At 37.9% G+C, this 22,801-nt stretch overlaps 1 non-coding gene and 1 pseudogene across 1 annotated transcript; both read right to left on the bottom strand.

Annotated features, from left to right (window-relative positions):
* Window positions 1-14,277: 14,277 nt before the first annotated feature.
* On the bottom strand, window positions 14,278-14,378 carry LOC147930930 (small nucleolar RNA R71; annotated as a pseudogene).
* A 3,777-nt stretch (window positions 14,379-18,155) lies between these two features.
* Window positions 18,156-18,262, bottom strand: LOC147930931 (small nucleolar RNA R71). Its single transcript, XR_015576715.1, has one exon. It is a non-coding gene; the product is annotated as a small nucleolar RNA R71 (small nucleolar RNA).
* Between the last annotated feature and the right edge of the window lie 4,539 nt (window positions 18,263-22,801).

Below are 22,801 nucleotides of genomic sequence, written 5' to 3' on the forward strand. Positions count from 1 at the left end.
GCCACTTATACCCATTTTGTCCCAAAATAGGCTAACAGCAAGAAAACATTGCTTAGTAGCTGTAAACAGCTATGTTAGTGTTTATGGGGTTAAAATGTGTCTTAATCCAATGCAACTAACTAAGTATAAGAGTTTGAGATAGATGTGGAGAGTTTAAAAGCCACTTATAACCATTTTGTCCCAAAACAGGTTAAAACCAAGAAAACATTGCTTAGAAGCTGTAAACAGCTATGTTAGTGTTTATGGGGTTAAAATGTGTCTTAATCCAATGCAACTAACTAATTATAAGAGTTTGAGATAGATGTGGAGAGTTTAAAAGCCACTTATACCCATTTTGTCCCAAAACAGGCTATAACCAAGAAAACATTGCTTAGAAGCTGTAAACAGCTATGTTAGTGTTTATGGGGTTAAAATGTGCTTTAATCCAATGCAACTAACTAATTATAAGAGTTTGAGATAGATGTGGAGAGTTTAAAAGCCATATATACCCATTTTGTCCCAAAACAGGCTAAAACCAAGAAAACATTGCTTAGTAGCTGTAAACAGCTATATTAGTGTTTATGGGGTTAAAATGTGTCTTAATCCAATGCAACTAACTAATTATAAGAGTTTGAGATAGATGTGGAGAGTTTAAAAGCCACTTATAATCATTTTGTCCCAAACAGGTTAAAACCAAGAAAACATTGCTTAGAAGCTGTAAACAGCTATGTTAGTGTTTATGGGGTTAAAATGTGTCTTAATCCAATGAAACTAACTAATTATAAGAGTTTGAGATAGATGTGGAGAGTTTAAAAGCCACTTATACCCATTTTGTCCCAAAATAGGCTAACAGCAAGAAAACATTGCTTAGTAGCTGTAAACAGCTATGTTAGTGTTTATGGGGTTAAAATGTGTCTTAATCCAATGCAACTAACTAAGTATAAGAGTTTGAGATAGATGTGGAGAGTTTAAAAGCCACTTATAACCATTTTGTCCCAAAACAGGTTAAAACCAAGAAAACATTGCTTAGAAGCTGTAAACAGCTATGTTAGTGTTTATGGGGTTAAAATGTGTCTTAATCCAATGCAACTAATTAATTATAAGAGTTTGAGATAGATGTGGAGAGTTTAAAAGCCACTTATAACCATTTTGTCCCAAAACAGGCTAAAACCAAGAAAACATTGCTTAGAAGTTGTAAACAGCTATGTTAGTGTTTCTGGGGTTAAAATGTGTCTTAATCCAATGCAACTAACTAATTATAAGAGTTTGAGATAGATGTGGAGAGTTTAAAAGCCACTTATACCCATTTTGTCCCAAAACAGGCTAACAGCAAGAAAACATTGCTTAGTAGCTGTAAACAGCTATGTTAGTGTTTATGGGGTTAAAATGTGTCTTAATCCAATGCAACTAACTAAGTATAAGAGTTTGAGATAGATGTGGAGAGTTTAAAAGCCACTTATAACCATTTTGTCCCAAAACAGGCTAAAACATGGAAAACATTGCTTAGAAGCTGTAAACAGCTATGTTAGTGTTTATGGGGTTAAAATGTGTCTTAATCCAATGCAACTAACTAATTATAAGAGTTTGAGATAGATGTGGAGAGTTTAAAAGCCACTTATAATCATTTTGTCCCAAACAGGTTAAAACCAAGAAAACATTGCTTAGAAGCTGTAAACAGCTATGTTAGTGTTTATGGGGTTAAAATGTGTCTTAATCCAATGAAACTAACTAATTATAATAGTTTGAGATAGATGTGGAGAGTTTAAAAGCCACTTATACCCATTTTGTCCCAAAATAGGCTAACAGCAAGAAAACATTGCTTAGTAGCTGTAAACAGCTATGTTAGTGTTTATGGGGTTAAAATGTGTATTAATCTAATGCAACTAACTAATTATAAGAGTTTGAGATAGATGTGGAGAGTTTAAAAGCCACTTATACCCATTTTGTCCCAAAACAGGCTAACAGCAAGAAAACATTGCTTAGTAGCTGTAAACAGCTATGTTAGTGTTTATGGGGTTAAAATGTGTCTTAATCCAATGCAACTAACTAAGTATAAGAGTTTGAGATAGATGTGGAGAGTTTAAAAGCCACTTATAACCATTTTGTCCCAAAATAGGTTAAAACCAAGAAAACATTGCTTAGAAGCTGTAAACAGCTATGTTAATGTTTATGGGGTTAAAATGTGTCTTAATCCAATGCAACTAACTAATTATAAGAGTTTAAGATAGATGTGGAGAGTTTAAAAGCCACTTATACCCATTTTGTCCCAAAACAGGCTAAAACCAAGAAAACATTGCTTACTGTAAACAGCTATGTTAGTGTTTATGGGGTTAAAATGTGTCTTACTCCAATGCAATTAACTAATTATAAGAGTTTGAGATAGATGTGGAGAGTTTAAAAGCCACTTATACACATTTTGTCCCAAAACAGGTTAAAACCAAGAAAACATTGCTTAGAAGCTGTAAACAGCTATGTTAGTGTTTATGGGATTAAAATGTGTCTTAATCCAATGCAACTAACTAATGATAAGAGTTTGAGATAGTTTGAGATAGATGTGGAGAGTTTAAAAGCCACTTATAACCATTTTGTCCCAAAAAAGGCTAAAAGCAAGAAAACATTGCTTAGAAGCTGTAAACAGCTATGTTAGTGTTTATGGGGTTAAAATGTGTATTAATCCAATGCAACTAACTAATTATAAGAGTTTGAGATAGATGTGGAGAGTTTAAAAGCCACTTATACCCATTTTGTCCCAAAACAGGCTAACAGCAAGAAAACATTGCTTAGTAGCTGTAAACAGCTATGCTAGTGTTTATGGGGTTAAAATGTGTCTTAATCCAATGCAACTAACTAATTATAAGACTTTGAGATAGATGTGGAGAGTTTAAAAGCCACTTATACCCATTTTGTCCCAAAACAGGCTAACAGCAAGAAAACATTGCTTAGTAGCTGTAAACAGCTATGTTAGTATTTATGGGGTTAAAATGTGTCTTAATCCAATGCAACTAACTAAGTATAAGAGTTTGAGATAGATGTGGAGAGTTTAAAAGCCACTTATAACCATTTTGTCCCAAAACAGGCTAAAACCAAGAAAACATTGCTTAGTAGCTGTAAACAGCTATGTTAGTGTTTATGGGGTTAAAATGTGTCTTAATCCAATGCAACTAACTAAGTATAAGAGTTTGAGATAGATGTGGAGAGTTTAAAAGCCACTTATAACCATTTTGTCCCAAAACAGGTTAAAACCAAGAAAACATTGCTTAGAAGCTGTAAACAGCTATGTTAGTGTTTATGGGGTTAAAATGTGTCTTAATCCAATGCAACTAATTAATTATAAGAGTTTGAGATAGATGTGGAGAGTTTAAAAGCCACTTATAACCATTTTGTCCCAAAACAGGCTAAAACCAAGAAAACATTGCTTAGAAGTTGTAAACAGCTATGTTAGTGTTTCTGGGGTTAAAATGTGTCTTAATCCAATGCAACTAACTAATTATAAGAGTTTGAGATAGATGTGGAGAGTTTAAAAGCCACTTATACCCATTTTGTCCCAAAACAGGCTAACAGCAAGAAAACATTGCTTAGTAGCTGTAAACAGCTATGTTAGTGTTTATGGGGTTAAAATGTGTCTTAATCCAATGCAACTAACTAAGTATAAGAGTTTGAGATAGATGTGGAGAATTTAAAAGCCACTTATAACCATTTTGTCCCAAAACAGGCTAAAACCAAGAAAACATTGCTTAGAAGCTGTAAACAGCTATGTTAGTGTTTATGGGGTTAAAATGTGTCTTAATCCAATGCAACTAACTAATTATAAGAGTTTGAGATAGATGTGGAGAGTTTAAAAGCCACTTATAATCATTTTGTCCCAAACAGGTTAAAACCAAGAAAACATTGCTTAGAAGCTGTAAACAGCTATGTTAGTGTTTATGGGGTTAAAATGTGTCTTAATCCAATGAAACTAACTAATTATAAGAGTTTGAGATAGATGTGGAGAGTTTAAAAGCCACTTATACCCATTTTGTCCCAAAATAGGCTAACAGCAAGAAAACATTGCTTAGTAGCTGTAAACAGCTATGTTAGTGTTTATGGGGTTAAAATGTGTCTTAATCCAATGCAACTAACTAAGTATAAGAGTTTGAGATAGATGTGGAGAGTTTAAAAGCCACTTATAACCATTTTGTCCCAAAACAGGTTAAAACCAAGAAAACATTGCTTAGAAGCTGTAAACAGCTATGTTAGTGTTTATGGGGTTAAAATGTGTCTTAATCCAATGCAACTAACTAATTATAAGAGTTTGAGATAGATGTGGAGAGTTTAAAAGCCACTTATACCCATTTTGTCCCAAAACAGGCTATAACCAAGAAAACATTGCTTAGAAGCTGTAAACAGCTATGTTAGTGTTTATGGGGTTAAAATGTGCTTTAATCCAATGCAACTAACTAATTATAAGAGTTTGAGATAGATGTGGAGAGTTTAAAAGCCATATATACCCATTTTGTCCCAAAACAGGCTAAAACCAAGAAAACATTGCTTAGTAGCTGTAAACAGCTATATTAGTGTTTATGGGGTTAAAATGTGTCTTAATCCAATGCAACTAACTAAGTATAAGAGTTTGAGATAGATGTGTAGAGTTTAAAAGCCACTTATAACCATTTTGTCCCTAAATAGGTTAAAACCAAGAAAACATTGCTTAGAAGCTGTAAACAGCTATGTTAGTGTTTATGGGGTTAAAATGTGTCTTAATCCAATGCAACTAACTAAGTATAAGAGTTTGAGATAGAAGTGGAGAGTTTAAAAGCCACTTATAACCATTTTGTCCCAAAATAGGTTAAAACCAAGAAAACATTGCTTAGAAGCTGTAAACAGCTATGTTAATGTTTATGGGGTTAAAATGTGTCTTAATCCAATGCAACTAACTAATTATAAGAGTTTAGATAGATGTGGAGAGTTTAAAAGCCACTTATACCCATTTTGTCCCAAAACAGGCTAAAACCAAGAAAACATTGCTTACTGTAAACAGCTATGTTAGTGTTTATGGGGTTAAAATGTGTCTTACTCCAATGCAATTAACTAATTATAAGAGTTTGAGATAGATGTGGAGAGTTTAAAAGCCACTTATAACCATTTTGTCCCAAAACAGGCTAAAACCAAGAAAACATTGCTTAGAAGTTGTAAACAGCTATGTTAGTGTTTCTGGGGTTAAAATGTGTCTTAATCCAATGCAACTAACTAATTATAAGAGTTTGAGATAGATGTGGAGAGTTTAAAAGCCACTTATACCCATTTTGTCCCAAAACAGGCTAACAGCAAGAAAACATTGCTTAGTAGCTGTAAACAGCTATGTTAGTGTTTATGGGGTTAAAATGTGTCTTAATCCAATGCAACTAACTAAGTATAAGAGTTTGAGATAGATGTGGAGAGTTTAAAAGCCACTTATACCCATTTTGTCCCAAAATAGGCTAACAGCAAGAAAACATTGCTTAGTAGCTGTAAACAGCTATGTTAGTGTTTATGGGGTTAAAATGTGTATTAATCCAATGCAACTAACTAATTATAAGAGTTTGAGATAGATGTGGAGAGTTTAAAAGCCACTTATACCCATTTTGTCCCAAAACAGGCTAACAGCAAGAAAACATTGCTTAGTAGCTGTAAACAGCTATGTTAGTGTTTATGGGGTTAAAATGTGTCCTAATCCAATGCAACTAACTAAGTATAAGAGTTTGAGATAGATGTGGAGAGTTTAAAAGCTACTTATAACCATTTTGTCCCAAAATAGGTTAAAACCAAGAAAACATTGCTTAGAAGCTGTAAACAGCTATGTTAATGTTTATGGGGTTAAAATGTGTCTTAATCCAATGCAACTAACTAATTATAAGAGTTTAAGATAGATGTGGAGAGTTTAAAAGCCACTTATACCCATTTTGTCCCAAAACAGGCTAAAACCAAGAAAACATTGCTTACTGTAAACAGCTATGTTAGTGTTTATGGGGTTAAAATGTGTCTTACTCCAATGCAATTAACTAATTATAAGAGTTTGAGATAGATGTGGAGAGTTTAAAAGCCACTTATACACATTTTGTCCCAAAACAGGTTAAAACCAAGAAAACATTGCTTAGAAGCTGTAAACAGCTATGTTAGTGTTTATGGGATTAAAATGTGTCTTAATCCAATGCAACTAACTAATGATAAGAGTTTGAGATAGTTTGAGATAGATGTGGAGAGTTTAAAAGCCACTTATAACCATTTTGTCCCAAAAAAGGCTAAAAGCAAGAAAACATTGCTTAGAAGCTGTAAACAGCTATGTTAGTGTTTATGGGGTTAAAATGTGTATTAATCCAATGCAACTAACTAATTATAAGAGTTTGAGATAGATGTGGAGAGTTTAAAAGCCACTTATACCCATTTTGTCCCAAAACAGGCTAACAGCAAGAAAACATTGCTTAGTAGCTGTAAACAGCTATGCTAGTGTTTATGGGGTTAAAATGTGTCTTAATCCAATGCAACTAACTAATTATAAGACTTTGAGATAGATGTGGAGAGTTTAAAAGCCACTTATACCCATTTTGTCCCAAAACAGGCTAACAGCAAGAAAACATTGCTTAGTAGCTGTAAACAGCTATGTTAGTGTTTATGGGGTTAAAATGTGTCTTAATCCAATGCAACTAACTAAGTATAAGAGTTTGAGATAGATGTGGAGAGTTTAAAAGCCACTTATAACCATTTTGTCCCAAAACAGGCTAAAACCAAGAAAACATTGCTTAGTAGCTGTAAACAGCTATGTTAGTGTTTATGGGGTTAAAATGTGTCTTAATCCAATGCAACTAACTAAGTATAAGAGTTTGAGATAGATGTGGAGAGTTTAAAAGCCACTTATAACCATTTTGTCCCAAAACAGGTTAAAACCAAGAAAACATTGCTTAGAAGCTGTAAACAGCTATGTTAGTGTTTATGGGGTTAAAATGTGTCTTAATCCAATGCAACTAATTAATTATAAGAGTTTGAGATAGATGTGGAGAGTTTAAAAGCCACTTATAACCATTTTGTCCCAAAACAGGCTAAAACCAAGAAAACATTGCTTAGAAGTTGTAAACAGCTATGTTAGTGTTTCTGGGGTTAAAATGTGTCTTAATCCAATGCAACTAACTAATTATAAGAGTTTGAGATAGATGTGGAGAGTTTAAAAGCCACTTATACCCATTTTGTCCCAAAACAGGCTAACAGCAAGAAAACATTGCTTAGTAGCTGTAAACAGCTATGTTAGTGTTTATGGGGTTAAAATGTGTCTTAATCCAATGCAACTAACTAAGTATAAGAGTTTGAGATAGATGTGGAGAATTTAAAAGCCACTTATAACCATTTTGTCCCAAAACAGGCTAAAACCAAGAAAACATTGCTTAGAAGCTGTAAACAGCTATGTTAGTGTTTATGGGGTTAAAATGTGTCTTAATCCAATGCAACTAACTAATTATAAGAGTTTGAGATAGATGTGGAGAGTTTAAAAGCCACTTATAATCATTTTGTCCCAAACAGGTTAAAACCAAGAAAACATTGCTTAGAAGCTGTAAACAGCTATGTTAGTGTTTATGGGGTTAAAATGTGTCTTAATCCAATGAAACTAACTAATTATAAGAGTTTGAGATAGATGTGGAGAGTTTAAAAGCCACTTATACCCATTTTGTCCCAAAATAGGCTAACAGCAAGAAAACATTGCTTAGTAGCTGTAAACAGCTATGTTAGTGTTTATGGGGTTAAAATGTGTCTTAATCCAATGCAACTAACTAAGTATAAGAGTTTGAGATAGATGTGGAGAGTTTAAAAGCCACTTATAACCATTTTGTCCCAAAACAGGTTAAAACCAAGAAAACATTGCTTAGAAGCTGTAAACAGCTATGTTAGTGTTTATGGGGTTAAAATGTGTCTTAATCCAATGCAACTAACTAATTATAAGAGTTTGAGATAGATGTGGAGAGTTTAAAAGCCACTTATACCCATTTTGTCCCAAAACAGGCTATAACCAAGAAAACATTGCTTAGAAGCTGTAAACAGCTATGTTAGTGTTTATGGGGTTAAAATGTGCTTTAATCCAATGCAACTAACTAATTATAAGAGTTTGAGATAGATGTGGAGAGTTTAAAAGCCATATATACCCATTTTGTCCCAAAACAGGCTAAAACCAAGAAAACATTGCTTAGTAGCTGTAAACAGCTATATTAGTGTTTATGGGGTTAAAATGTGTCTTAATCCAATGCAACTAACTAAGTATAAGAGTTTGAGATAGATGTGTAGAGTTTAAAAGCCACTTATAACCATTTTGTCCCTAAATAGGTTAAAACCAAGAAAACATTGCTTAGAAGCTGTAAACAGCTATGTTAGTGTTTATGGGGTTAAAATGTGTCTTAATCCAATGCAACTAACTAAGTATAAGAGTTTGAGATAGAAGTGGAGAGTTTAAAAGCCACTTATAACCATTTTGTCCCAAAATAGGTTAAAACCAAGAAAACATTGCTTAGAAGCTGTAAACAGCTATGTTAATGTTTATGGGGTTAAAATGTGTCTTAATCCAATGCAACTAACTAATTATAAGAGTTTAGATAGATGTGGAGAGTTTAAAAGCCACTTATACCCATTTTGTCCCAAAACAGGCTAAAACCAAGAAAATATTGCTTACTGTAAACAGCTATGTTAGTGTTTATGGGGTTAAAATGTGTCTTACTCCAATGCAATTAACTAATTATAAGAGTTTGAGATAGATGTGGAGAGTTTAAAAGCCACTTATACACATTTTGTCCCAAAACAGGTTAAAACCAAGAAAATATTGCTTAGAAGCTGTAAACAGCTATGTTAGTGTTTATGGGATTAAAATGTGTCTTAATCCAATGCAACTAACTAATGATAAGAGTTTGAGATAGTTTGAGATAGATGTGGAGAGTTTAAAAGCCACTTATAACCATTTTGTCCCAAAAAAGGCTAACAGCAAGAAAACATTGCTTAGAAGCTGTAAACAGCTATGTTAGTGTTTATGGGGTTAAAATGTGTATTAATCCAATGCAACTAACTAATTATAAGAGTTTGAGATAGATGTGGAGAGTTTAAAAGCCACTTATACCCATTTTGTCCCAAAACAGGCTAACAGCAAGAAAACATTGCTTAGTAGCTGTAAACAGATATGCTAGTGTTTATGGGGTTAAAATGTGTCTTAATCCAATGCAACTAACTAATTATAAGACTTTGAGATAGATGTGGAGAGTTTAAAAGCCACTTATACCCATTTTGTCCCAAAACAGGCTAACAGCAAGAAAACATTGCTTAGTAGCTGTAAACAGCTATGTTAGTGTTTATGGGGTTAAAATGTGTCTTAATCCAATGCAACTAACTAAGTATAAGAGTTTGAGATAGATGTGGAGAGTTTAAAAGCCACTTATAACCATTTTGTCCCAAAACAGGCTAAAACCAAGAAAACATTGCTTAGTAGCTGTAAACAGCTATGTTAGTGTTTATGGGGTTAAAATGTGTCTTAATCCAATGCAACTAACTAAGTATAAGAGTTTGAGATAGATGTGGAGAGTTTAAAAGCCACTTATACCCATTTTGCGCCAAAACAGGTTAAAACCAAGAAAACATGCTTAGAAGTTGTAAACAGCTATGTTAGTGTTTCTGGGGTTAAAATGTGTCTTAATCCAATGCAACTAACTAATTATAAGAGTTTGAGATAGATGTGGAGAGTTTAAAAGCCACTTATACTCATTTTGTCCCAAAACAGGCTAACAGCAAGAAAACATTGCTTAGTAGCTGTAAACAGCTATGCTAGTGTTTATGGGGTTAAAATGTGTCTTAATCCAATGCAACTAACTAATTATAAGACTTTGAGATAGATGTGGAGAGTTTAAAAGCCACTTATAACCATTTTGTCCCAAAACAGGCTAAAACCAAGAAAACATTGCTTAGTAGCTGTAAACAGCTATGTTAGTGTTTATGGGGTTAAAATGTGTCTTAATCCAATGCAACTAACTAAGTATAAGAGTTTGAGATAGATGTGGAGAGTTTAAAAGCCACTTATAACCATTTTGTCCCAAAACAGGTTAAAACCAAGAAAACATTGCTTAGAAGCTGTAAACAGCTATGTTAATGTTTATGGGGTTAAAATGTGTCCTAATCCAATGCAACTAACTAATTATAAGAGTTTAAGATAGATGTGGAGAGTTTAAAAGCCACTTATACCCATTTTGTCCCAAAACAGGCTAAAACCAAGAAAACATTGCTTACTGTAAACAGCTATGTTAGTGTTTATGGGGTTAAAATGTGTCTTACTCCAATGCAATTAACTAATTATAAGAGTTTGAGATAGATGTGGAGAGTTTAAAAGCCACTTATACACATTTTGTCCCAAAACAGGTTAAAACCAAGAAAACATTGCTTAGAAGCTGTAAACAGCTATGTTAGTGTTTATGGGATTAAAATGTGTCTTAATCCAATGCAACTAACTAATGATAAGAGTTTGAGATAGTTTGAGATAGATGTGGAGAGTTTAAAAGCCACTTATAACCATTTTGTCCCAAAAAAGGCTAAAAGCAAGAAAACATTGCTTAGAAGCTGTAAACAGCTATGTTAGTGTTTATGGGGTTAAAATGTGTATTAATCCAATGCAACTAACTAATTATAAACCTCACTTACCTTCTTATGTCTTGTTTATTTGCTTGAGGGCAAGCAAAGACTAAGTTTGGGGGTGTTGATGTTCATATATTTTACCATGTTTTCCCTTAGTTTATTCACATCTTTTGCATCTTTTTCTATCCATTCTCACCATTATTGTGCAGTTTTAGGACTAATCATGCATTATAGTGTAGTTGCATTGCATTTGCATCTTTTCATGCATAAACAGGTGATTTTGGAGCTTAAGGAGCATGGAAGCAATGGAGAAGAGATGTGAAGCAATCATGAAGAGGAAACAAGGGAGTTAAGGCTGAAGAACAGGGAATCCGGAGTCCAGCTCGACCAAGCACTCGACCGAGTGGGAGATGGACTCGACCGTGTGGATTTGCACAAGAGAAGCCAGCTCGACCCCCAGCTCGACCGAGCACTGGTCGAGTTGACCGATGCGTGGACCACTTTGACTTTTCCCATTTTTAGGGCTTCCACCTCCCCCACTATATAAGGACTTGTACTGCAGCCACCTGAACCAAGTTTTAATCTAGATTTTTAGTCAGCTTTTCAGATATTTTAAACCTAGTTTTTGCCTTTTAAGGAATTTTATTCCTTTTGATTTTTATTTTCTTTTTAGATCTTGTACTTAAAAAAGAAGAATTTCCTCATACTTGTTGGTTGAATAACTTTCTAAGTATTGAGAATCTGAGTTTGATTTCTTCTTTAAAGTTGTAGATCTTAATCTTATCTTTCTAATCATGCAAGTTTCAATGATTTCTGGGTTTATGATTTGTTTGATCATGTCTTGTTGTGAGTAGTCTTCTTAGGATCTTGAGGATGGGTTAGGATAGATTGATCTTGTGGTATATCTGATTTGATCAAGCTTGATTGTTGTAGATCTCTTCTAGGCTAGATGTTCTTAATGCTGATTCTATATCTGAGAGGGTAGGATCTGATCTCAAGCTTTTTGGCATCACACCAATGTTTAAGAAGCATAGATAAGGCTAGATCTAGAGCTTACCATTAGGCTTGCTAAGAGATTAGAGGTCTTGTTTGGTTTGAGATGTATTGCTTAATGCCTGCTTGTGTAGATTCTTTTCATTGTGAGAGCAAGTCTAGGATTGCATAGGTTTGATTGTCTCTTGACCATGAGAGTGGGAGAGACTTGTCTTAGATTAATATGTCTAGAGGTTAGCTCATAGCATTGCTTGAGATTTGTTGATCAAGTTAGATTACCACAATGGTTAGTTTATCCCATGAATCCATCCTCAGGAACCTTCTTTGTTTATTGATTTTAAAGTCTTAATCTTGTTATTTGCTTGCTGTTTGATCTGTGTTATCTTTACTCTGTTTTTATTGCATTGCTCTGTTTTCCCGGATTTGTCTAGCTCGACCACTCACTCGACCTACACTCGGTCGAGTGCTGCTCGAGTTCATCCCCAGAACTCTTGTTTATGATCTGTGTTTGTCTTGTTTCATTTCTGTTTAATTTCCATTGCATTCACTTAGCATCTAGTTCATCACTAGTCTTGCATTAGTTCTTATCTAGTGTTTACAGTTTCTGTTTCTGTTCTTAGTTCATAATCATTCTGTTTTATTTGCATTTAGTTCTTAGCTCTTGTAATTTATTTTCTGCATTTTATCATTATCATCATAGGATTGTTAGTGACAGACAATCATCATCATATTTGGCTTAACTTAGAATCATATGCACATCTTGATTGTTCACAAGCACTCAGACTGGATTGACACCTCTTATACTGCAACTGCATAAGGGGGATTGAAACACCCACCATCATTCCATATCATTACACTTTCACACACATTCACCATTCACCACAACACAAAAATACATGTTTCAATTTGGCGCCGTTGCCTGTTTGAGTTAGTTTTTGTGACATTTAGGATCCATATTAGTCTAAGATTAAGTTCTTGTATACATTTGTGAAGTTTCTGCACTTGAATCTTGTGTTTGGGGTTGAAGTTCCATTTTAGGTACCACTCGACCAGTCACTCGACCACCACTCGACCGAGTAGTGCTCGAGCACTTGATCGAGCCAGACCCCGGATCTCTGTAAGCCTCTTTTTCCAGTCGCCCTACCTTCCTACTTGAGCCTGTGCTCAGTCGCTTGCTCGGGAAAAATCGTTTGCGTTCGTTGATGCACACAAGGTCCAAAGGAAAGGACAATCTTCTAAGGCATAGTGACAGCATCAACAAGTTGAACAAGGGTTTGGGATCCAAGAAGAAGAGAGTTGTTCAGCAACAACAAGAGGTTCCAGTAGCTATGGATCAGCAAGATCAGGTTCAGAGACCAAGACATATTGGTGCTGGAGATGCACCCAACACACACAACCAAAGAGCTGGCATTGTACCACCAACAGTTGCCAATAACAACTTTGAGATCAAGAGTGGATTGATTTCAATGATTCAGGCCAATAAGTTTCATGGATTGCCTATGGAGGATCCACTTGATCATCTTGATGAGTTTGACAGGATTTGTGGTCTTACCAAGATCAATGGAGTAAGTGAAGATGGTTTCAAGCTGAGGTTGTTCCCTTTCTCTCTTGGGGACAAGGCTCATTTATGGGAGAAGACTCTGCCCACTGGTGCTATCACTACTTGGGACCAATGTAAGAAGGCTTTCTTGGCCAAGTTCTTCTCCAATGCTAGGACAGTGATATATCATGGTTTTTGTGGTTTTTAACCATGATATAAGAAGTCTTTTAGAGTCTTTTGATTTGTTTTCTAGATTGTTTTTGAGTCTTTACAGGTTTTTAGCATGGAAGGAGCAAAATGGAGCAATTTGGATGTTTTGGAGCATAAATCTTGAAGAATCAATTTGGTCTCGGATGAAAGCAGGAGCGTCGACCGACACCAAGATAGGAGGCATCGATCGACACTCATCTCTGCCGACTCAAGACCCAAGTTTTGGAAAATTTACAAATCTGCCCCAAAGTTTTCCATATTTGCAACATAAATCCATGACGTGTTTTAGGACATATATATATAGTTTTTAGGTTTTCCAAACTCTTAAGTTTTATTCTAGAGAGTTTTATTTTTCTGCAACCCTGTGAGATTTTGAGAGCTTTGGAGAGAAAGAGATCTGCTTTGAGAGAAGAATTTCTTGAACTCCCTCTTTACTCTTTTAATTTCAATTGCTTATTATTCAGAAAAAAAAAATAAAAATAAAAAGTGGCATCGATCGACACCAACCTGCAGACGTGCGTGGAGCTGCCAACCACGTACAGAACCCTGTTCGACGACAGGAGAACAACCGGGATCTGATCAGGACCATTGCTGACTACAATCGGGCTGATCTGGTGTATGAGAACCGGTCTGCTATTGTTCCTCCCCCTTTTCAGAGGAATGATTTTGAGTTGAAACCTGCATACTTTCAACTAGTTGGGCAGAGACCTTTCTCTGCTTTGCCCAATGAGAAGCCTTTGGATCACATTGAGCATTTTGAGGATCTGGTGACTAGCATCAAGGCTAATGGGATAACTGAGGACTACATCTTCTGCAAACTTTTCCCTTACTCACTTGCAGGAGAGGCATCTCAGTGGTTGAAACAGCTGCCTCCTGGATCATTGACAAGCTGGCGTGATGTCAAGGTGGCCTTTCTCAACCACTTCTATGATGATGCAATGTCAGATGAGTTGAGAGTCAAGCTGTCTTCCTTCAAGCAGAGACCAGATGAAGCTTTCAAAGCAGCTTGGGTGAGATTCAAGGCTTACCAAAGGGACTGTCCACACCATGGTTTCTCAAGAGTTCAACTGCTAAGTATCTTCTTCAGAGGGTGTGACTGGGAGTATCAGTTGGCTTTAGATGCTGCAAGTCATGGAAATTTCAAGACAAGAATGCCAGAAGATGCTGAATTGTTGATTGAGAACTTAGCTGCTAGCAATAGTACTAAGAGAGCAGATGCTGAAAGGAAGAGATTGCATGGAGGATTTGATGCAAACCAGCTAGCTTCTGTTAATGCTAAGCTTGATTCAGTTCATAATCTCCTGGTTGGTAAGAAATCAGTTCACTTTGCTGCTGAAGTTGAATCATTTGAGCCACAACCTGAGACTGGGAATGAAGAAGCAGATGTCAACTTTGTATATGGCAATCAAGGTCAGAGATTTGGCAATCAGCAAGGCCACAGGCCTTACAGTGGGAACTCTTCAGGCTACATTCCCAAACCGGACTACCAGAAGCAGCAACAAGGGAGCAACTTCACAAGGACTTATGGGAACTCATCCTATCAGTCTCCGCCTCCACAGACTTCTTCTGAGAGTAGAATGGAAGCCATGCTCGAGCAGATTCTTCAGGGACAAGAGAATCTGACAGTGACATTCAATGGAAAGATTGAAAATGTCTACACTGAGCTGAATGGGAAGATAGAAGCATTAAATGTTCATGTTAAGAAGCTGGAAGTTCAAGTTGCACAGACTGCTGGGTCTGTAAAAAGGCAAGAGAATTATCTTACAGCAAGAACTGAGTCAAACCCCAGACATGCTTGCAATGCCATATCAGTGAGAGATGAAGATGATGGTGAAATTTTTTCTGCAGAACAAGGAGAAAAATCGGCCAATCTGTCGGATCCAGATGATGGCATCGATCGACACCACCTGGGTATCGATCGACACTCATCTCAGACGGAACCAAAAGCTGCGAAATCTCAAGTTTCAACAGTTGAGAGGATATACAAGCCAAAGGTTCCTTTTCCCAAGCCAAGAAAGTCTAAGCAAGAGATGGAGGAAGCTAGATGCAAAGCAATGATGGACAAGGTAATGATTGAGATGCCTTTAATTGATGCAGTAAAGCTTTCACCACCTCTTAAGCGGTATGTGAGGAGAATGGTATCCAATGGTTTGAGCCCTGAAGAAGGAGCACTTCTTACAAAAGATGTTAGTGCAATTCTGTTGAACCAGCCTGTACAGAGGAAGAAAGAGAAGAAGCAGGAGTTGGTTGTCTCTAAGGAAGTGAGTGCAATCATTCAATGTAAGACTGCTAAGAAGTTACCAGATCCTGGAAGCTTTGTTCTTGATTGCTCTATCTCTACAGGAAGGTTTGCACACTCACTTTGTGACCTTGGTTCTAGCATCAACTTGATGCCACATTCTGTTGTTGTGAGACTTGGGATGACAGAATTCAAGCCAACTCAGATTTCTCTTATCTTGGCTGATCGCTCCCGAAGAACTCCTGAAGGTGTTTTAGAGGATATTCCAGTTAAGGTTGGCAACTTCATGATTCCCACTGACTTTGTGGTGCTGAAGTATGATCAAGAGCCTAAAGATCCTCTCATCTTAGGAAGATCTTTCTTGGCTACAGCTGGTGCCATCATTGATGTGAAGAAGGGACACATAGCACTAAATGTGGATGGTTTGAGTTTGAATTTCGAGATGGATAAGCTGAGGAGGGCTTCTACTATTGATGGACAGACTTTTTCTGTTGAAAAAGTTTCTGCAACACGAGCATCAGGCTCAGTGTTGATCGATGCCACCAAGAGGGTATCGATCGACACCCCTCCACGACCGAGACAGAACAGCTCCAAAACTGATGCTCCAAGTCAGAAACCTATTCCCAAACAGAAAGTCTCCCACTCCACACTCCAGAGCCCTCAGGTAAGGCCAAGGTATGCATCTCCTTCTCCTAAACTTCCTCCTATCATCAATAAGACCTTCAAAGCTACAAAAACTGTTTTACAGTTAACCAAGCCACGAGATTATCGTAGAGCGCTTGTTTCTTCTGTTGATGATTTTGCAGGGCATAAGAGAAGCAATCCCATCCCTAAATCCCACACTGATCCTATTTCTCACATCCTTGGCAAGCCTCATGCACCTAAAGCTTATACACCACCTTGGATGAAGAAGACTTCAATGCCATGTTCTGATCCTCCAGATGCATGAGCTCCAACACAGTCAAGCTAATGACTGAAAACAAGCGCTTAGTGGGAGGCAACCCACTGGTAGGTTTTTCTTTTTCTTTTGCTTTTGATTTTTATTTATTTTATTTTATTTTTGCTTTCCTCTTACTTGATAACACTGGGGACAGTGTTGTTTAAGTCTGGGGGAGGTTAGTTACTAACTATATTTTCTGTTTTTGAGTTTCAGTTGTGTCAGTCAAAACCATAAAGTTTGAGTCAAATTTTTCAAATTTTTTCTTTTTGTCTTTGGGAATTATGATCTTGATTAATGATTTCTCTTATTTGGCTAACACTCTAATGATTATTTGTTTATGCTTGATCTCAGAACTGAAGCTTAGAAAGACTATGAGCCTTATCAACAATCCTGAAAGCCCTTATTCAATGGATATCTGATTGATCTAACGTTGTCTCAACCTTTATTAGGATTTTAACCGGACTTAATCTCTTACTTTGGGGTTGAAAATCAGTGGACTAGACTTCTTCTTTGGGCCATACAAGACAGTGCAATTTTTCAAAGTATGTCTCCCCTCTCTCTTCCCTTCAGTGCTTTAAGAAAAAAAATCAGAAAAAAAAAGAATAAAAGATGAAATGATTTTGATCAGTTTAGAGAGGTAGGTAAATTACCAGTGACCTCATTATTCTACTCTTGAGTCAAATGATCACACAAAGCTTGGAAGTGAGGGGTAGGTAAATTACCGATGACCCCGGTATTCGCTTACACCTTTGATTAGAAGAAAAAAAAAATAAGAAAAGAGAGAAAAGAAAAAAAATGGAAGTGAGAAAAGGGAGAGGAAAGGAGATGTAAGAAGAATGTCTTGGCCTGAAGAGAGTCCATATGTCACTGATCAATACACCCAAGGTAAGAATTCACCTTATTTGTGCTTTAATATTGACTAATGAGATGACAATGGAGATTTCAGAGATTCCAAAGGATTGTGGGATTTGAGTAAGGAATGTTGATGCTTATCATGGTTTAGTATAAGTAGTAAGTTCTTGAGTCAGGTAAATGAAGAGTGCAAATAAGAATCATTATGCAGTTGAGTGAGTTCCCAGTTTTCAAACCTCTTTCACAGGTCTAAGTTTCTGTTTTGCTTGAGGGCAAGCAAAGGCTAAGTCTGGGGGAGTTGATATATCATGGTTTTTATGGTTTTTAACCATGATATAAGAAGTCTTTTAGAGTCTTTTGATTTGTTTTCTAGATTGTTTTTGAGTCTTTACAGGTTTTTAGCATGGAAGGAGCAAAATGGAGCAATTTGGATGTTTTGGAGCATAAATCTTGAAGAATCAATTTGGTCTCGGATGAAAGCAGGAGCGTTGACCGACACCAAGATAGGAGGCATCGATCGACACTCATCTCTGCCGACTCAAGACCCAAGTTTTGGAAAATTTACAAATCTGCCCCAAAGTTTTCCATATTTGCAACATAAGTCCATGACGTGTTTTAGGACATATATATATAGTTTTTAGGTTTTCCAAACTCTTAAGTTTTATTCTAGAGAGTTTTATTTTTCTGCAACCCTGTGAGATTTTGAGAGCTTTGGAGAGAAAGAGATCTGCTTTGAGAGAAGAATTTCTTGAACTCCCTCTTTACTCTTTTAATTTCAATTGCTTATTATTCAGACAGCAAGGCTGAGGAATGAGATCTCTGGATTTGCTCAAAGGAACAATGAGAGCTTTTGTGAAGCTTGGGAAAGATTCAAGGGCTACCAGACTCAATGCCCTCATCATGGTTTCAGTATGGAGTCATTGTTGAGCACATTGTATAGAGGAGTGCTTCCAAAGTTCAGAATGCTTCTTGACACAGCCTCCAATGGAAACTTCCTCAACAAGCATGTGGATGAAGGCTGGGAGTTAGTAGAGAATCTTGCTCAGTCAGATGGCAATTATAATGAAGATTATGATAGGACCATAAGGAGTTCCTCAACTGATCAAGAGGACAAGTACAAGAAGGATCTGAAGATGGTCAATGAGAAACTTGACAAGATACTCCTTAGCCAGTCCAAATCTATTCACTTCATTGGTGAAGAAGAAGCTCCAGTTCAAGAGGGGGAGAATGAGTTTGCTGAGCTTTGCTATATGCAAAACCAAGGTGGATTCAAGGGCTACAATCAAGGTGGTTTCAAGAACAACAACCTATCTTATAGGAGCACCAATGTGGCTAATCCACAAGATCAAGTTTACCCTCCTCAACAGCCTCAACAACCTCAAGGGTTCCAAAACTATATCCCCAAACAACAGCAGCAGGTGTTCCAGCCCCAGTTGTGTCCCCCACCAGGGTTTCAGACTAACCAAGGCCAAGAACAAGACCTTAGAGCTATGATTCAGCAGCTGTTGATTGGTCAAACACAAGGGAAGATTGAGGAAGCCAAGCAGTTTGCTGAGCTAAACCAACGGCTTACATCCCAGTATAATGACCTGAACATGAAGTTTGAAGGACTTAACTCTAGAGTGAAGTACATGGAGAGCAACATAGCATCTACTTCAGCTCCAAAACCCACCCAACTCCCTGGAAAAGCTGTTCAAAATCCAAGGGAGTTCACAGCCAAAGCCATCCTACTTCAAGAGGAAGAAGTCACTGAGGACAGTGAAGTCCAAGTTTGGGGGAATTCATCAGTTACTGAAGCCCCAAGTGACATCTGTGCAAAGCAACAGGAGCTCGCAGGAGAACTCGACCAGCAGCTCGACCACACACTCGATCGAGTGCATGCTCGAGTGGTCGACCGAGCTGAAGACTCCGAAGCTGTCAAGCCTGCTAAGTACATTCCTCCTGCTTACAAGCCTCCACTACCATTTCCTGGGCGTTTCAAAGCACAGAAGATTAGGGAATTGAAGGAAATCATTGAGAAAAAGGAGATGTTGGCTAGGCAACAAGAGGAAGAGAGGGTTTTGAAAGAAGAAGCTTTGGTTGAGAAGGAGGAACAAGTGTCAGCCATTCAAGAGATCATCATAGCTTACCAAGAAGAGGAGAGAGGACCTGCCTTGGAACAGTATGAGCCATATCCTCTCTACAAAATTTTTTTGCTTGATATGTCTAGTAAGAGGGCTGAAGCTCAAGATGAGAAGGATCTTGAGGACCTTGGAGGAGTGATCATTCCAATAAAGCTTAAGGATCCTGGACCTTTTTATCTGCCCTGCACTATCAACTACCTTCACTACAATCAGTGCCTTTGTGATTTGGGAGCTTCAACAAGTGTGATGCCATACTCCATAGCTCAAAAGCTAGGGAGAACTGATTTCAAATCTACCAATGTCCATGTGCTTCTAGCTGATGGGACAAATAGAGAGGTAGTTGGGAGGTTGGAGAATGTCCCACTCAAGATAGGGAAAGCAAGGATTCACACTGACTTTGTGGTGATAGAGATGGGCAAAGAGCCTGAAGATCCAATCTTGTTAGGGAGGCCATTCTTAGCTACTGTTGGAGCAGTTATTGATGTGAAGGAGGGTCTTGTGACCTTGAACATAGCTGAAGATGTGGTTATGAAGTTCAATATCCACAATCCAACAAACCTTCCTACCATTGATGACCAGCCCTTCACTATCAAAGACAAAGGAGGTCAAGGAAGTTTAGGTGATAAGGCAACCCCAAAGGCTGAGTTCCCACTTCAAGAGGATTCTGTTGAGAAGCTTAAGAGGTCAGTTCAGGAGCTGACTAGTATGGTTGAGGACCTCCAAGTCAGACTGAATAAGAGGTCTTTGAGGAGAACAAGGCCAAGGCTCAAATTTAAGAAGAAATATGGTTTGTGTGCTAAGGGTGAGGTGATCAAGGATCAACTTCACAGTGACCAAGAGGTTCCAGGGAGGATTTCATCACCTCCTTGGTACTTGAACCAAAGTTAAGATGGAAACCAAAGTCAAGCTTAGTGACTATAAACAAGCTCACTAGGGAGGAAGTCCCTAAGGTATCCCTTGTACATATGGTTTAATTTCTTAGTAGTTTTGATGTGTTTTGTTTTATGTTTTTGTTGGACAGGCTTTTTAATAAGAATATAGTTGAGTAAGGAGAAATGTGGACATGGAGAAGAAGGCTCGCAGGCCCACTCGACCACAAAACAAGAGGTACTCGGCCGAGCTGGACACTAATTGAGGCCCATTCGACTCCCATTCTTCTAGAATGATCGAGTGGAGGGAAGAACAAGGAGAAAAATTTTGAAATTTCAAAATTGGTCAAGGAGCTCGACCACGTGCTGGTCGAGTGTGGGGTCGAGTGGCAGCCAGAAAGCAAGTCAAAGATTCCCAATTCAAATTTGAAATGTAAGGACGCTCCACCCTTGTTTTCTTGTCCCCTTAGCTTCTTTAAATAGCCCTTGCACGATCCTATGCCTCTCACATTCTCTCACTTGCTCAAAACATTTAAATTCAAGCTCTAAGATCTCTCTCAAAGTTCATCTCTTGCTCTAGTTTTGTTCTTTCAAGTTTTTGGATCACTAACCTATTAACTTTGAGCTTTGAGTCTATTTCCCTTCAGTTTCTTTTTTGAAAATATCTTCTAAGATCACCAAGAAGTCTCACAAAACCGCTGCAAGCTCCATGGAACGTCGTGATGCTGACCTTGAATCAAGAAGAGAAGCTGGGAGAGTCACTCGACGGGCCACTCGATCGACCACTCGACCGAGTGCTGGTTTGAGCAGTCGGTCGAGCCAATCGCCGTTTCCAAGAAGAGAATCTGTTGAGGAAGATCCTGAAAGGACTGAGAGTGAGGAGGAAAGAGAGCCTACTCTTAATGAGTTTATGAGGAAACACAAGGCCAAAGGGAAGAGGCCAGCTGTTGAAGTTGAGGAAGTGAGTGAAGATGAAAGTGAGGAGATGTATGAAGAAGAAGGAGAATTGAGGGATGATGGAGAAGCTGAGTCTTGTGGGCTGACAAAGAGGCAGATTTATGATGCTTTCATGAGGATGGAGTTCCTGGGAACTAGGTATCCACACAAGGAGACTATGGAGAAGCTTGCTATTGATGAAGATGTGGAATGTCTTTTTGAGAAGAGCAGCCTTACCAAGTTCATGGGACTTTGCATGGAAGGGTATAGAGAGGAAAGCTGTGAGTTCCTAGCCACTGTCAAGCTGCACCAATACTTGAGGAAATATGCTGAAGTAGGAGCTGGTCATATCTCCTTCACCATCAAAGGGAAGAAGCATGAGCTTTCATTGAAGAAGCTGGCTGATGTGTTTGGTTTTGAGGTTGGGAGCCATAGGAGCATGATGGTTCCAAGAGAAGAATTGTTTGCTGTATGGGAGACCATTGTGGATAACAAGTATTACTCATCCTCCAGCTCCAAGAGCTCAAGGATTAGGAGCCCAGTCTTGAGGTATTACCATAAGGCTCTTGCCAATACTTTCTTTGCAAGAAAGGAGACTGGAAACATCAATGAGGGAGAGCTGAAGATGATTGACTTGGCTCTCAATGGAGTTCTTCTTCAAGCAAGAAATGGAACCATCATCCTTGGTAGCACTGTGGAGACTGATCTTGCTATGGTATTGATAGACCACATGATTTATTTGAGGAGTTGGGTAGGCAAGCTTGAGACCAAGGGTTCAAGAGGAGCACTTACCATTGGAGGCATCATCACTCCAATCCTTCAAGCTGCTAACATCCAACTTAGAGGAGAAAGGGTCTTACCAAGATGGATAGATTCAAGCTACCTTACCTCCACTCTCATCCTAGCCAAGGAGAAGCATCAAGGGAACCACATATTCAACTTTGAGCTTCCAACACTTGGGAAAAAGCAAATCATTTTGCCTAACCAAGAGCTCACCACCATTCAAGAAGGAGCCAACATTGATTTTTGGCCAGCTGAGGAGCATTGGTTTGATGGAGTGATTCAGTCTAGAGTGGAGGAAGCTGGGAATGCACAAGTAGCTGATGGAGAGCAACAGTTCTACTTTGAAGACTATGAGCCAAACCCAAGAGATAGTAGAGGAGTGAGGGAGAATGCAAAGAGGCTGACTCTCTTGCAAAGATGGAACAAGTGGAATGGGAAAAGGTTTGATAAGCTCAAGAAGAAGGTGACCAACATGGCTAAGTCCATCAAAGGCTTGAAGAAGGAGATTGCTGAGCTGAAGAGTGGAAACTCATCTCCTATCCAACATTCAAGCCCTTTGAGGAGAAGCAGCTCAACTAGAGCACTTTCAAGGATTGGGGAACCTGTGGAACCAGCTAGGGCTTCAATGTATGAGCCAAATCAGAGGAAAAGGAGCTCAAGTACCCGCGAACATCAGTTTTCGAGGCACTCGACCGGGTCACTCGAGCACCCACTCGACCGAGCACCTCCGATGCA

Source organism: Camelina sativa, chromosome 12 (assembly GCF_030686135.1).
Source record: "Camelina sativa cultivar CO46 ecotype springtype chromosome 12, ASM3068613v1".
Lineage (NCBI taxonomy): Eukaryota > Viridiplantae > Streptophyta > Magnoliopsida > Brassicales > Brassicaceae > Camelina > Camelina sativa.